This window comes from Pan troglodytes, chromosome 19 (assembly GCF_028858775.2).
Source record: "Pan troglodytes isolate AG18354 chromosome 19, NHGRI_mPanTro3-v2.0_pri, whole genome shotgun sequence".
Lineage (NCBI taxonomy): Eukaryota > Metazoa > Chordata > Mammalia > Primates > Hominidae > Pan > Pan troglodytes.
In genome coordinates, this window is record NC_072417.2 from 88,021,364 (window position 1) to 88,033,340 (window position 11,977).

At 48.4% G+C, this 11,977-nt stretch overlaps 3 non-coding genes across 3 annotated transcripts; 2 read left to right on the forward strand and 1 right to left on the reverse strand.

Annotated features, from left to right (window-relative positions):
- Positions 1 to 8,196: 8,196 nt before the first annotated feature.
- Positions 8,197 to 8,269, forward strand: TRNAR-CCU (transfer RNA arginine (anticodon CCU)). The gene has a single exon. It is a non-coding gene; the product is annotated as a tRNA-Arg (tRNA).
- Positions 8,270 to 8,721: 452 nt separating this feature from the next.
- Positions 8,722 to 8,794, reverse strand: TRNAR-CCU (transfer RNA arginine (anticodon CCU)). The gene has a single exon. It is a non-coding gene; the product is annotated as a tRNA-Arg (tRNA).
- A 609-nt stretch (positions 8,795 to 9,403) lies between these two features.
- TRNAR-UCG (transfer RNA arginine (anticodon UCG)) lies at positions 9,404 to 9,476 on the forward strand. The gene has a single exon. It is a non-coding gene; the product is annotated as a tRNA-Arg (tRNA).
- Positions 9,477 to 11,977: the final 2,501 nt, after the last annotated feature.

Consider the following 11,977-nt stretch of genomic DNA (forward strand, 5'->3'; position numbering starts at 1 on the left):
CACCAGAAGGAACCAATTCCGGACACACTTAACTTCCTGGGGAGCCACCAAAGAAGGTCCCCATGGGAGTTAGGAGACCCTTATCCTCAGGAACAGTCGATCTATTACTTGGAAGGTCTAGTCTAAATTTAAAAGGCGTGCCAGGTGTGGTAGCTCACGACTGTAATCCCAGCACTTTGGGAGGCCAAGGCAGGCAGATCATGAGGTCAGGAGATTGAGACCATCCTGGCTAAGGTGAAACCTCGTCTCTACTGAAAAATACAAAAACTAATAGCCAGGTGTTGTGGTGGGCACCTATAGTCCCAGCTACTCGGGAGGTTGAGGCAAGAGAATGGCATGAACCCGGGAGGCGGAGCTTGCAGTGAGCCAAGATCGTGCCACTGCACTCCAGCCTGAGTGACAGAGTGAGACTCCATCTCAAAAAAAAAAAAAAAAAAATTAAAAGGTGTTACTATACATACGGGAATAATTGACTCTGATTATACTGGAGAAATTCAATTTGTTATTAGTTCCTTGCCTCCCCAGGAGAAAGAATTGCTCAGTTGTTGCTGTTACCTTACATAAAACTAGGCAGCAGCACAGTGAAAAGAACAGGAAGCTTTGGTAATAGTAATCCAGCAGGAAAGGCTGTATATTGGGTTAATCAAGTGTCTGACGAAAGACTTGTTTGCACAGTAACTATTCAGGGAAAAGATTTTGAAGGACTAGTAGATACTGGAGCTGATGTCTCTATTATTGCTATAAGGCAATGGCCCCTGCACTGGCTTAAACAAAAGGCATCCATTGGTATTGCTGGAGTAGGAGCTGCCTCAGAAGTTTTTCATAGTTCTTTGATTTTACCATCTCAAGGTCCTGATGGTCAGGAAGGGACAATTCAGCCTATCATTATACCTATTCCTGTCAATTTATGGGGTAGAGACTTATTGCAATAATGGGATGCTGAAATATCTATTCCTATGGATCAATATAGTAATAATAGTAGGCAAATAATGAAAAATGTGGGATGTCACCCAGGAAAAGAACTAGGAAAAAATAAAAACGGCCAATCAGAACCTTTAGAAGGACAAACAGATCAGACCGGATTGGGGTGTCATTTTTAGGAGCAGCCATTGTTGAGCCTCCAATTCCCATTCTTCTTGTGTGGCTAACTGCCAAACCAGTTTGGGTGGAGCAATGGCTGCTGAAACAGGAAAAACTGGAGGCTTTAAAAGAACTGGTGCAGGAACAATTGCAAAAGGGACATATAGAGCCTACTTTCTCCCCTTAGAATTATCCTGTATTTGTCATTAAGAAAAAATCAGGGAAATGGAGAATGTTAACAGATTTAAAAGCTGTTAATGCTGTGATTCAAGCCATGGGTGCGCTACAACCATGGCTGACCTCCCCAACAATGATCCCAAAATACTGGCCTCTCATAGTGATAGATCTAAAGGATTGCTTTTTTACCATTCCTTTAGCTGCCCAAGATTATGAAAAATTTGCTTTTACTGTTCCTGCCATAAATAATAAAAAACCCAGCAGATGATCTCATTGAATGGCTTTTTCTACCTCACAATACAACCAAAACACTCACTCTGTACTTAGATCAAATTGCTGTGCTAGTAGGGCAAGCGAGGCTGTGCACAACAAATCTAATGGGATATGATCCAAATCAGATTATAGTTCCATTAACTAAACAACAAATTCAACAAGCCTATATTAATTCCCAAGAATGGCAGGTTAATTTGGCCAGTTTTGTTGGCATTCTTGATAATCATTATCCTAAGTCTAAAATCTTCCAGTTTCTGAAATTAACATCCTGGATATTGCCTTCTATTACTCAAAAAGCCCCTATTGAAAGAGCCATTACTGTTTTTATTGATGGATCTAATAATGGAAAAGCCTCATTTGCAAGACCTCAACAGCAAGTTTTTCAAACAGATTGCTTCTTTCTGCTCAAAGGGCTGAACTTATGGCTGTGATAATAGTGCTAAAAACTTTTAAACAGCCAGTAAACATTGTTTCTGATTCAGCCTATGTAGTGCAAGCCATGCAAAATATTGAATGTGCCTTAATTCAAAATGTGACTGATGGAACAACTTAACCTTTTATTTCATTCTTTACAGAAAGCAGTGCAATAAAGGCATTCCCCTTTCTATACCACTCATATGAGAGCAAATACTAACCTCCCTGGTCCTTTAACTAAACTTAATCAAAGGGCGGATGCATTGGTGTCTGCAGCCTTTGCTGATGCACAAACATTTCATTCTTCAACCCATCTTAATGCCTCAGGCCTTAGAAAAAGATATGGTCTATCATGGAAACAAGCTAAAGAAATTGTGCAACACTGTTGTGCCTGCCAAGTCCTGCATCTGCCACATAAAAGAACAGGAGTTAACCCTAGAGGTTTATCTCCAAATTCCATCTGGCAGATGGATGTAACACGTATTCCTGCTTTTAGAAAACTGTACTTTCGGGGCCAGGCGCGGTGGCTCACGCCTGTAATCCCAGCACTTTGGGAGGCCCAGGCAGGCGGATCACGAGGTCAGGAGATCGAGACCATCCTGGCTAACATGGTGAAACCCCATCTCTACTAAAAATACAAAAAATTAGCTGGTCGTGGTGGTGGGCGCCTGTAGTCCCAGCTACTTGGGAGGCTGAGGCAGGAGAATGGCATGAACCCGGGAGGCGGAGGTTGCAGTGAGCAGAGATTGTGCCACTGCACTCCAGCCTGGGCAACAGAGCGAGACTCTGTCTCAAAAAAAAAAGAAAAGAAAAAAAGAAAATTCTCCTTTGTTCATGTTTCAGTAGATACCTATTCACATTTTATTTGGGCCACATGTCAAACAGGGGAAGCTACAGCTCATGTTAAAAGACATCTTTTATCTTCCTTTTCAGTTATGGGAATCCCAGAAAAAAATCAAAACTGGTAACGGCCCAGGATACTGTAGTAAAGCCATGGCTACATTTTTTCAACAATGGAATATTACCCATACTACAGGTATTACATATAACTCAGAAGGACAAGCATTACTGGAAAGAGCTAACCATACTTTAGAAACTCAAATATAAAAGCAAAAGGGAGGGGACCAGGAATATAAGACACCGCATATGCAATTGCATTTAGCTTTATTAACATTAAATTTTTTTAATTTACAAAAAGATCAACCCGTGACTGCAGCTGAACAACACCTGACAGGACAAAAGGAAAATAAAAAGGCTGGACAATATATATGGTGGAGGGATGCACAAACAAAGAGCTGGGAAAAACGAACGATAATTTATGGGGAAGAGGATTTGCTTGTGTCTCTCCAGGTGACAATCAGGTGCCTGTGTGGGTGCCCACCAAACATCTGAAGATCTATCATGAGCCACAGCATCTAGTGGACCCACCTGTACAGTGCAAATTGAAGGTTTAAGGATTGCTTTTATTTATTTATTTTGAGACGGAGTTTCACTCTTGATGCCCAGGCTGGAGTGCAATGGCACGATCTTGGCTCACTGCAACCTCTGCCTCCTGGGTTCAAGCGATTCTACTGCCTCAGCCTCCCGAGTAGCTGGGATTACAGGCATGCGCCACCATGCCTGGCTAATTTTTTTGGGTGTGTGTATTTTTAGTAGAGATGGGGTTTCTCCATGTTGGTCAGGCTGGTCTCGAACTCCCAACCTCAGGTGATCCTCCCACCTCAGCCTCCCAAAGTGCTGGGATTACAGGCATGAGCCACTGCGCCCGGCCTATGGATTGCTTTTAAGCTTCAATTTGCTTTCTCTGTGCCTTCTGTTAGAAGGGGCCTGCTTCTCGTTATCAAGGGTAAGTTTTACCCCATGGTAATTAACCAAAGAGGCAGAAGCTGAGTTACAAATGCTTCAGCAATGGCCTGCCTCCCAGCTGCAGCCACAAAAGTTTTTGCTTCTGTTTCGGTAGATTTACTAACATGGGGGTGAGGGTATGCTTGTGTTTTTGCAGGAGATGAGCAAACCGTGTAGGTGCCCTCAAAATGTGTATGACCATGGAACAGGAGACTGGAAGGAGCCATGGATCCCAATCATGGACTGGGTTCCCCCAGTACGAGCCATGCTGAGAAACTGCTGGAACACCAGGATTTTACCTATAGATGCTTAACGGACCAATGCTTTCTGACTGAACTCCTCTCTACCCTGAATACAAGAGACCCTAATAGGTAGGCAGGAATATCATCACCCCATTCAGCATGAAGAAGTTACAGAAAACGGACCTTCATCCTTCTGCAACCCCTAGGATTAACGGTCCTCTCGTAAAAGGGAAAGGGGAGATATGTGGGAAGCATTCAAACCAGAGCAATTCCATTTTGAAAAAGGCCTAAGAAAAATGAAGCTGGATCACCAACCGGCAATTAAGAGCTGCACAGCCTGAAATTGCCTTGCTCAATTAATTTTAAAAAGAGGCCACCTTATGCTAGTAACAATGATAGCTGTGGCAGTTTTACAAAAAAGAGAAGGGGGGCATGTTAGGAGAAAAGCTGAGTGTTGGGAGAGAAGCTCAGGCAGGGCTTGCATGTCCGCCAGACTTGCTGGCTCCTTGCTTCTAGCACTCCCATTCTCTCAAGCAGCCATATGTTTCTTATTCACTTGATACACTGTTTCCTTTCAACCCCCACATCCTCACCACCTGTTTCTTTGAGCACCAGTAAATAGCGTGGGCTCCCAGCACTGGGGGCCTTCATAGCCTCCACACTCGCGATGGCCCCCTGGTCCCACTTTCTCTCTCAAACTATCTTTTTCTCATTCCTTTGACTCCGCCAGACTTTGTCGCCCCCATGACCTGGTGTTGGGTCTGATCACCCCAACAAAACCACTGGGTATCTTGAGTGAGAAAAAGTATTGTGTGTTAGGTGCTGCATTAGGCAGTGGATTTTAGAGGCACGAACAGTAAGTTGGAACTGGAAGGAGATTTTTGCAGTCCTTTCAGGCTAGCATTGCAGTAGTAGATTGCTCTGGCATGTATAAATTTCTTAAACTGTTCTATATGATTTTGATCTATTTTATATGAGTACATGAGTCTAAACAAGGGGAAATTCATCTATAAATGACTTACAAACTACAAAAATTTGCTCACTTCAGCAGCATGCATACTAAAACTGGAATGCCAGGCACGGTGGCTCATGCCTGTAATCCCAGCACTTTGGGAGGCTGAGGCAGGCAGATCACGTGGTCAGGAGATCGAGACCATCCTGGCTAACATGGTGAAACCCCATCTCTACTAACAATACAAAAATAAAATTAGCCAGGTGTGGTGGTGGGCGCCTGTAGTCCCAGCTACTTGGGAGGCTGTGGTGGGAGAATGGTGTGAACCCAGGAGGCAGAGCTTGCAGTGAGCCGAGATCGCACCACCGCACTCCAGCCAGCCTGGGTGACACAGTGAGACTCCGTCTCAAAAATAAAATAAAATAAAATAAAATTGGAATGATACAGAGAAGATTAGCATGGCTCCTTTAAAGTAAAGACGTGGTCCCTGTCCTCAAGGGACTCAGAGCCTAGGAGGGGGCTGAGGCTCATATGCAGGATGTACAAAATTTCCTAGTTCATTCAGTAATTCAGCAAATGCTAAGTGAATGCCAGGCACTCACAGCGTGGGGTGGGGAGGAGTCAGAAGTGAACAAAGCAATATTCTTCCAGAGAATTGACATTTGATCAGGTGATAATAAAAGCTGAGAGGAAAAATTGATTCCTCTTACAGTAGCAGGACCTGAAGCACGATGAATGACATAAGAAAGGTCTCAGTAGATTGCTGGAGGCAGAGGAGTGACTAGTTCTAGCTGGAGGGTTGGAGAAGATGTGCTTGAGATGGGCCTGAAGGGAGGGGAGAACTGGCAGGGTAACAGCATGTCACTTGGAGGCTCCAGTGGTGGCCAACAGCAAAGGCTAGGAAAATGGCAACTCCGAGGCCTGCCTGCGTCTGGACAGGAAACTTGTGATTGAGAGAATGGGCTCTGAAGCAAACTGCTCAGGGTCAGCTCCCATCCGTCCACCTCCCCCAGCTGCTATCTAACCTCTGAACCTTAGTTTCCCCACCTATAAACTAGGGTTTCTTTTGTTTTGTTTTGTTTGTTTTTTTGAGACAGAGTCTCACTCTGCCACCAAGGCTGGAGTTCAATGGCGCAATCTCGGGTCACTGCAACCTCCGCCTCCTGGGTTCAAGCGATTCTCCTGCCTCAGCCTCCCAAGTAGCTGGGAACTCAGGCGCCCGCCACACCCAGCTAATTTTTGTATTTTTAGTAGAGACGGGGTTTCACTATGTTGGCCAAGCTGGTCTCAAACTCCTGACCTCAAGTGATCAGCCTGCCTCAGCCTCACAAAGTGCTGGGATTACAGGTGTGAGCTACGGCATTCAGCCTAAACCAGAGGTTATGTTATTAGCGCCTTCCTCACAGGGTTATTTTGGGATTTCAGTGAATAAATACGTGGTTAGTGGCACTGAGCTAGTACTTGGGGAATGTCAGCCATGATTTGTAGCCCAATTTGGCTGGAACCCAGAGGGCAAGGAGCTGTGCAAGATGAGTCTGCCACATTGACTGGGATCCTTAAGAAAGGACTTAAAAGTGACAGCTAAGACATTTAGTCTTTCCCCTACAGAGGCTGTGGCAGGAAGACTGCTCTGCCCATGACAGAACGAGGAGACTGTAGGAAAGTGTGCATGGCTGGCAACTGACCCCCTGTGAGCAGTCAGGGACACGTTCTGGAACTAGGGCGGTGGCAGCAGGGATGGGGAGGAAATACTGGATGCTGGAGGATTATGAGGACAGAAAATTGGCCTGGGTAGTGTGGGAGTGGGGGTGTGACATGGATGATGCTGTGCACTCACACAGCAACGTCATGAAGGGGAGTGGCCTTGGGAGGACAGCTGGATCAGTGTGGTTTTGCCTTCGAGGAGGGGTGCCCAGTGGTGATGCCCAGGAGAGGGAATGGAAACCTGGAGCTGGGAGCGAGGTTGGAGCTGTAAGATCCAAGACCCAGGGAGACAAGAGGACCCTGGGGACAAATAGGAACAGCTGAGCAAGGCAAGACTGAACCCCGGGCGGGCGGGTTGGGGGAACATGCCTAGCTAGAGGGCGGCAGCAGGAAAGCAGAGAAGGCATCCCTGCAGGTTGGCCCTGGGGCAGAGTGCTGGATCCCAGCAACGGACAAGTTAGTTAACTTAAAGGGGGGCATCCTCAAGGCAGTAAACTGGAGCCAAGTGGGTTAAATCCTTCTTGCTGCTATTAAGGGGAGGAGACAGGTTTCTGCAGACTCTACATTTTGGAGAGAAACAGAAAAGAATGTCCCCAAGTCTCCTTTGCCCTGCGATGCTGGGGCAGATTGGCAAGGTCCCAAGAGAAGCACAATGGTAACCGACGCTGCCCTTGGCTGAACTTCTTCTGTTAAATCCTTCGGATGTGAGTAGACTTTTATTTAATATATTTTTTCTTTTTTTTCTTTTTTTCAAATGATACTGCGTCTCGCTATGTTGCCCAGGCTGGTTTTGAACTCCTGGGCTCAAGCAATCCCCCCACCTCACCCTCCCAAAGTGCTGGGATGCTGGGATTACAGGCGTGAGCCACCGCACCCGGTCTGTAGCCTTTAATAATGGATTTTAAATGTGTGTAACATTTTAAAATGTGCTTATTCTTTGTTAGAATTAGGGTGAAATATCTACTTGGCTGATTTTCCTTTCTATCTATACTTGTAGTATCTAGTATATATATATTTCTACTATTACAACTGGAAGAACTTGTTCCCCCTGGTTGTACATTCCCTCATGATAAGCAAGATTTTCAGTGTTTATGTTTCAATATTCATGATTAATACTTGTCTGTTCTCCTTCACTTCCTACGCTACTTTTTCCTAAAATTCCTGGATTTTTTTATCAGTTCTGTAGAGGCGGACAGCAAGGCTCAGGGCGGTAGGAAGGAAACTCCTCCAAACCTCAGTCTTCATACCCCATGGTCCGGGTGTCCAGGCAACCTCCAAGCGGACCCTCGGGGCTCCATGGGGCGTCCCAGTGCCGGGGGCTGGGGGCTGGTGCTCGCTAAGTAAGGATGGGGGCAGGTCCCTGTGCACCGCGGTATCTTCCCGCCCGCTCACCAAAAGTGCGCGCGCAGGGACGGACCCATTCCATGGATCGCGCCTCTGTCAGGCCTTCTCTAGGAAAAGGGGACACTCGCTTATGAGGGGAAGAGATGGCAGAGCTACCGGCCCCAAGCCCCAGTGGCCTAATGGATAAGGCACTGGCCTCCTAAGCCAGGGATTGTGGGTTCGAGTCCCACCTGGGGTAGAGGTGAAAGTTCCTTTTACGGAATTTTTTATTTCTTTTCTCTTCCCTTCTCAGGGATGCTGGAATCGACCTTGATCTCTAGTTCGACTCCCGTGCAACGTGTTGAGGAGGAGCCACCTCCTCCAAGCACCTAAAGCCGGTAAGCTCGGGTCTTGCCAAGCCCTTGAATGAACAGCTTTCGTCCGGGTAGGGCCCCACAATTTCGAAGCTGGGGAAACTCGTAAGAATAAAGTTGCCCAAAGGGTTCCCAGGACACCCCAGCTCCACCTGGCGGGGCAGCCCCGGAGAACCAGAGGTAAATGACCACCGCGACTGCAAACAGAGGGTCCTGCAAGAGAAGGCGAGGGGCGCAAACAGGGCAGAGGCAAGCAGGTAGCCGGCAGGTGGTGGTGGATTCTGAGGTCTCTGGCTGCCGGCACCAAAAGTAACCTTTCGAGCACAGCTCCTCTCGACACCCCCGGTGGGACTCGAACCCACAATCCCTGGCTTAGGAGGCCAGTGCCTTATCCATTAGGCCACTGGGGCGCGGTAAGACGCTAAACCCACGTGCTCCTTGATAGGCGTCCAACCATAGTGCCCAAACACGGCCCTGCTGTGGGTCACCGCGCTCCAAGCCTGAGAAGCCATGGGGACGACAGGATGAACCGCTGGCTGGGCGCGGCGTCCCCACCGGGCTACACAAGAGCTCCATGCGGTGACGACGCGCGGGGACCAGGAGCCCGCGGTGCCCTGTAACCCCGAGAAGAAGTGCTCGGCGAGCGCAGAGGCCGGTGGAGCATAGCTGGGAGGAATAGGGATGGACGAGGGCGGAGGGAAGAACAAACCCTCAAACTATGCTGGGATTCGGGCACGGGCTGCTCGCTCCAAAAGAGCCCGACCACAAAGGAACCCTCAATCTTATGATCTGACGTCAGACGCCTCATCCCTTAGGCCACGCGGCCGCAATTCCCAGGGAGGCTCAGAGACTAGTCCAGGTGCCGCTCCGCTCGGGGGTGACTAGGCGGGCGGCTGGGGCCAGAGGAAGGGTGAGCGCTTCGCTCAACAGGCGGCCAGGGTGCGAGCAGTGAAGCTGCGGCACGCCGGAGCGTTTAATGGCCATCAAATTGGTCTCTCTAGGAGGTAGCTACAGCAGGAGACCGCGTGGCCTAATGGATAAGGCGTCTGACTTCGGATCAGAAGATTGAGGGTTCGAGTCCCTTCGTGGTCGGAACGTTTTAATCCCTGCAACTATAAACTTCCCTCCGTTGTTTTAGACCCAGAAACGCCTCCCAATCCCTCCACACCGCGGCTCCCGGGATCCGAAGCTGGGGAGCTGCTTCTGTCCAATCAGGCTTTGTATCCCGGGACGCTTCCGGTTATGGCGTCATTATGCAGCCAGGGTAAGTAGGGCCCCATTTCTTGTTGTCTCTCTTGAGCTGGTACCTGGAACGAGTTCAACATCCAAACATTCGCCTCGTAAACGTGCTCTACAAGCTACAATCCCACAAGCAAATGACACGGAGCGGGTTATGTTTCAGTCTATCGTTATGAAGTTAAACAGCAGACAAAACTCCAGTCTCTGGCCGGGCCCAATGGCTCACGCCTGTAATCCCAACACTTTGGGAGGCTGAGGCGGGCGGATCACGAGGTCAAAGTTCGAGACCCGCCTGACCAACATGGTGAAACCCCGTCTCTACTAAAAATGCAAAAATTAGCCGGCCAATTGTGGTGGCACGCGCCTGTAAACCCAGCTACTCAGGAGGCGGAGGCAGCAGGAGAATCGCTTGAATCCAGGAGGCTGAGGTTGCAGTGAGCCGTGATCGCGCCACTGCACTCCAGCCTGGGCAACAGAGCGAAAGCCGTCTCAAAACAAACAAACAAACAAAAAACTCCAGTCCCTAGCCTCAAGGGCAGTGGGGGTGCTGCCCAACTCTGTGGCCTCAGTCCTGCTAGTGGGCTCTGTCCACACTCAGACGGCACCCACCACCCCACTACCCTGTGCTTGGAGGAAGAGGGTGTCAGGATGCATGTGTGTGCAAGTGTACTTGGACATAGGGGAGAATAAATGCTAATTTTCTTTTTCTTTTTCTTCTTCCCTGAGACGGAGTCTCGCTCTGTCACCCAGGGTGGAGTGCAGTAGCGTGATCTCGGCTCACTTCAAGCTCCACCTCCTGGGTTCACGCCATTCTCCTGCCTCATCCTCCCAAAGTGTTGAGATTACAGGCGTGAGCCACTGGGCCCGGCCAGGGACTGGAGTTTTGTCTGCAGCAGACAAACAAGCTGGGACTACAGGCGCCCGCCACCACACTGGCTAATTTTTTGTATTTTTAGTATAGACGGGGTTTCACCGTGTTAGCCAGGATGGTCTCAATTTCCTGACCTAGTGATCCGCTCACCTCGGCCTCCCAAAGTGTTGTGATTACAGGCGTGAGCCACCGCGCCCTGCCCAATTACCTTTTTAATGTAAAATTAATGCATGTACAACGCAAAAATGCTGAACAATCCAAGAGGGCATAAAAAATAAAAGTACCCCCTTCCCACCCACGTGCCTTTAGCTGAGCCTGTTCCCAGTTGTTTGTTCACTGTTATTTAGCACAGGGAATCTCCCAAAGGGCTCCCCCTAATGCTGGGGGTGCCCCCTTCACATCCCAACACCTTCACGGGGCTCAGCGGTGCTCTCCTTGAACAGCGCGAGCTCTAACTATGCTCCAAGTAAACTGCATTTTTTCTCAAATCCCTGCGCTTTCACTTGGCTGTCGTCTGCATCCTCAGATCCTCAGCGGGATGGCTGAGTGCCAGTTCAGTGACTGCAGTCTCGCAGGGGAAGGGTGTGGTACTTCTGTTACGCACATTAAAGGCCTTGCACAGCTACCGCTCCTCATCTCTGCCCAGTCTTCTTGTTGACTCAAGCAGTTTTGGGGGGAGTAGACTCCGCCCCTCCGCTGCCTTCCATCTTCAACCCGGCCTTACTCCTACCAATCAGGAGCCATGCACCCAGGCTCTCCTCTGCTTATGTTAAGACTACGCTGATTTCTCGAGGGTTGTCAGGCATTGTTGCTCTTCTCCAATATACTCCGCCTGCAAAAATGGGCCAGGTGCGGTGGCTCACGCCTGTAACCCCAGCACTTTGGGAGGCCAAGGCGGGCAGATCACGAGGTCAGGAGATCGAGACCGTCCTGGCTAACACGATGAAACCCCGTCTCTACTAAAAATACAAAAAATGAGCCGGGCGTGGTGGCGGGCGCCTGTACTCCCAGCTACTCGGGAGGCTGAGGCAGGAGAACGGTGTGAACCCGGGAGGCAAAGGTTGCAATGAGCAGAAATCGTGCCACTGCACTCCAGCCTGGGCGACAAAGCAAGATTCCATCTCAGAAAAAAAAAAAAAAAAAATGGCAGAAATGTCACAAGTCTCCCCTGCGTAGACCATGCAGACTTTTCCTACAGGATTTAAGCCACATCAAGTCAGCCTTTGCTTACTTTCTTACCTAGAAACTTCCCAGGTTATCTGATTTAATTCTCATTACAATCCTGATATTTGTAAATGAGAAAATTAAAGTCTCAAGACAGTAAACAATCTAAAATCAGCAATTGGGTTGTAGGCATAACAGGTCCTCTGACTTTAAGGACAATTCTTTCTACCACCATACTTTTTTTTTTTTTTTAAATACTTGCATTACTCTATGATCTACTACCTTGCTTTAAACCATGTCTATTTCCTGACGTTGCTCA